The following is a 4,780-nucleotide window of genomic DNA, read 5'->3' as shown; positions in this document are numbered from 1 at the left end:
GTAAGGTATAGTAAAATATTTTGTCTTTTCAGTTGATTCCAAATCAAGGTTCTGATCCATTTCATTTATTGTCTCGAAATTATTTTTATTAGAAAGTTTTTTGATTCTATTTTTGATAGTCTTGAATAATAAATGCAAAGGATATCCGTTGCGGAGGAGAGAGTTGATTAAGGATTCTATATTAGCCTGTTGGAATTTAGGATGTAATAAAAACAAAACTTTGTCCACCAATCCTGTCACCACACCTTTTTTGTGTGTGAACGGGTAGTTTGAGAAAAAATTGAGAAATCTACCCGAATTTGTTGGTTTTTTGTACAAGTCGAATATGATGTTACCATCATCATACATTAATTTTACGTCCAAAAAATTAACACCAAACTCATCACCATGATCGACCGTGAATTTTATTTTCGTTCGTGATACCCATTAAAGGAATGGGCTGTGTAAAGATAAACATTTACCAACGTTTGTACAACATGGTTATTTAACCGGTTCCTAAAAAACGTTTTTAAAATAATTTCAAACGGTTTTAAAATAAAAATAACCACTCTTAAACGTTTTATAAACATAGTTATTTTACTTGGGTTGATACTGGACTGTATTGTGTTTGCCTTCAACGCTATCTCGCGCAGCCAACGCCGAAATGAGACGGATACATATAGAGCGTAAACAGAAGTGTTCCTTGTTCATATTCCAAAAATGAGTTTACAAAATACCATGGTATAACTTCAATAGGAGTCGTTATTTTCAGCGTAAAATGTTCTTTAATTTTTATCATTATGTAAATTTAAAGATTTTGAAAATTAGGGATAGGGATGGGGACATATAATAAATAATTAAATAAATTTTTTTAATATAATATATTATAGAACCGTGTGTGTGCATGCGTGCGTGCGATAACACAAACTATAGAAAGCCTTAAACGGTCTAGCTAGATCTTAAATGCTTACATACAAGTATTTAAAATTTAGCTAGACCGTTTAAGGTTTTGATTTCTAAATTTTTTTAATTGTAATTATTAAGTACTCTTAAAGACATTCAACTTTTATTAAAACATTTTTCTCTATCTAGTTTTGACAATATTTGAACTAAAATAAAAAAGTCGCTCGATTTTTTTCAAGGGAAGGCTTCATTCTCTTAATGTACAATTCAGCATATATAAAAAAACGTATGTCCTACTTTTGTTCTATTTTACATTTCAATATACCAGAAACTTATTAAAATCGGAAGGGGCCACTCGTTGTGTTCTTTTGTAAAAATAAAAAGAAAAAAAATTTAACTTTTTAGAGGTGGCTAAAAATACAAAATATAAATAGTAGGGAGCATACAACCACAACACTAGATGTTTTAAGCGAAAGTCATATATTTAAAGTTTTGTTATGATAAAGTAGACGTTTTGGTCAAGATTTGATTATTATCAGTATATTATCAATATATTATTATTTGTATGCTTCCTATTATTTATAAAAAAAAAAAATTTAACAAAAAAGGGCGGGAGACGAACACCAACTGAATGAAATAATTTTATGTTGCAAAATTATGTATTGTTGATAATCAGTATAAATAAGTCTTAACATATATGGACATCCTCGATTTGTAAAGGATATAGCGGAATAAGCATATAAAATCTGCCTCCGCACTAATTGAGTTCAAATTGGTGTCAGTAGTTGATACCTATGAGATGTAAAACTTCTCCAAAAATTAATCTTGAAATTGCATTTTTGTGAAAGTTATGGAAGAAGAAAGCGAATTAAAAAAGTAATTTTTCTCAAAAACGGCTGGATCGATTTTAATGAAAAAAATATATGTTGTAAACATCGAACTGGTAAATGTAATAAACTTTTTATAATTTTTGTGATGAATAAAAAATCAATTAAAAAATTTTTGAATTCTTTATAAATTTTTTTAGTGATATATTTTAGTGATCACCTTTATATTTTCACGAAAACGTTTCGGGATTCTCTACTATAACATATAATTTTTTCAAATCGATCGAAGTGGTGGAACATAGTTACAAATAACAATCATTTGCGTAACGCCGCGCTACGCCGCGCCAGTTTGATAGTTACAATCACGGTGCGCTGCGATTGTTGTCGCAGAATTTACATACTAACCGTAATATCGATATTTGCCTGATCAACTGTTATAGATTTCGGAATATTCGTTGCTGTTTCAACTTACCTCTATTTCAATTCACCTAGTTTTTTCCTGCTAAAGTCGAATTGACATAGCATGATAAAAGAAAGGAAAAATATTTGATACGAAAAATGACATCCACATTCAGATATAATTCAGATATATTTAATCTCATCAATTTTCTAATAAATTTATTTATCAGTAGCAGTAATCCAGTTTTTTGTAAGCCGTAACCAGTATACTGGTACGTATCATACTTATAATTTTTTTGTAATAATATGTAATAGTATTTAAAAACCTAAGATTGAATTTACAATCTCGATTTTACAAGTAAGAGGAATATATGAAAAATGCAAAAACTGTAATTCTTGATAAGGCAAAAAAAAATGAATTATGTCGAGAGTATTTATAATTTTCTTTCTACCAATAGCTTTCTTTCTCAAAAATATGTTACAGTTTTATCATTTTTCATTCCTCACACTTGAAATATATATCTCTGTATTAAAGCTGAGATTAAATTTTATATTAAGGTTGTAAGTATTGTTACATATTAGTACATGAAAACTATAAATATGATACGTATTAGTATTCTGGTTACAACTTACAAAACTGGATTACTGCTACTGATAAATGAATTTATTAGGAAATTAATGAGATTGAATATATCTTACTATATATGAATTGTATCTGAATTTGGATGTCATTTTTTGTATAAAATATTTCACCTTTCTTTTACCATAATATCTCATTTAAATCTATAACAGTTTCTTTTTCTTCTTCTTTTGTGTTCTTTGATTTGGAATTTATGATCTACTCGAGTAGATCAAATTTCACCACGCTTTATTTGGATCTTTTCATGTTTAAGACCGATATTCATATTTAATTCTTATTTCAAGACCATCTTAAGTAATGTTTTAAAATGTAGCTCTCTGGTTGGTTCGATTTCTTAAGATCGAACTTAAGACAGTCTTGAATATAAGATCTGACTATGAATACCGGCCTAAGTCTCTTTAGGACAGAGGAGATTCAGAGAGACTCGCTTGTTTTTACTTTCCATAATAGTAGATTTATTCTTTCTCGGATTCAGTGTCAGTATGTCATATGGGACCTATCCCATACAGCATAGAATTTGCAGCAATATTGTTGCAAAATATCTGCTATATTGCTGCAACATGCGATGTTGCAGTAATGTTCCTGCAACTTTGTGCTGTAGGAGACGGTTTAACGCCGGTTTAATCTGAACGGTGCTGGTAATTCTTCTCTTAATCATCAAATGGAGACATTCTTCGGTTCTTACGCGAAAAATCGCGTATATAAGCGCAAATGGGTCGAACCTGGATCCATAAATCGCGAGTCAACCGCACCAAGCCACTCGGCGCTCGACCTACAACAGTTAATCGAGCAAATATAATGGTTAGTATATAAGTTTCACGGCAATGACCGTCATGCACCGCGACTACAACCGTTCAACCGGCGCAGCGTAGCGCGGCGTTATGTGAATGATTCTTATTTGTAACTATGTTCCATCACTTCGATCGATTTAAAAAAATTATATGTTAAAGTAGAGAATCCCGAAATATTTTCGTGAAAATATAAAGGTGGTCACTAAAATACATATATCATAACAAAAAATTAATTTAAAATTCAAAAATGTTTTTACTGATTTTCTATTTATCATAAAAATCACAAAAAATTTTGTTAAAGTTACCTCTTCTATGTTTATCTTCGATGTTTACAGCATATATTTTTTCATTAAAATCAATCCAGCCTTTTTCAAGAGAAATCACTATTTTTAGTTTGCTTTTCTACTCCATAACTCCCACAAAAATTCAATTTTAAGGTTAACTTTTGAGGGAGTTTTACATCTCATAGGTGTCTACTGACATTAATTTGAGCTCAATTAATGCGGGGCAGAATTTAGGCTTATTCTATTATACCCTTTAACTACTTATTTTTTGATAAATAGTATGTAAAACATTAATAATAATTAGATTAGAAACGAGATCATTTATGTGAGTACACCTCTTAACTACGAGAAACGCCACTTTCGAAGTTAAATATCAAACTAATTGATATATATGTATTCTTTAAGTGAATTTACCTTAGAAGTATAACCATACCAATTACAATCGGACTTTCAACGCAATCAATTTAAAATATTAATGATCCCCCAAATTTAATTAGAAATATCTTAAAATCTGTAAAGAACGCATTGCGAAAAATATTTCCTTGGCCGAGGATCTAATCCGGATCTCCAATATTCTGTGCGACTGTTTTTAAGGGGGTTGAAAACCATCATTTTTAGGTCACGAAGGCTTAAGTAATATTGTTCACAATAACTAATGTATACATAATAACAGAGTCATTATTTCTACGTTATTTTTACGTTAGCTTATTGTATTGTATTAATTTATTGATTCTGCGCAATAATTTTCACGCCTATTTTCTTATTGTTACGTCCAAACTCCGGAAAAGTGGGTCTTTAGAGAGAGAGAGAGAGAGAAGGGAGTAGAAAAGGATGGAGCGTGGAAGGACGGTCAGACTCTAGTCTCGCAGGTATTTGCCTGGAAACAAACACCGGCGAGTCGAACGCACCCTTTTTTTTGTCCGCTTCGGAATATGGGTCAACGTTTCGTGAAGACGC

The sequence above is a fragment of the Trachymyrmex septentrionalis genome, unplaced genomic scaffold (genome assembly GCF_001594115.1).
Source record: "Trachymyrmex septentrionalis isolate Tsep2-gDNA-1 unplaced genomic scaffold, Tsep1.0 scaffold45, whole genome shotgun sequence".
Lineage (NCBI taxonomy): Eukaryota > Metazoa > Arthropoda > Insecta > Hymenoptera > Formicidae > Trachymyrmex > Trachymyrmex septentrionalis.
This window is presented reverse-complemented; position numbering follows the sequence as displayed.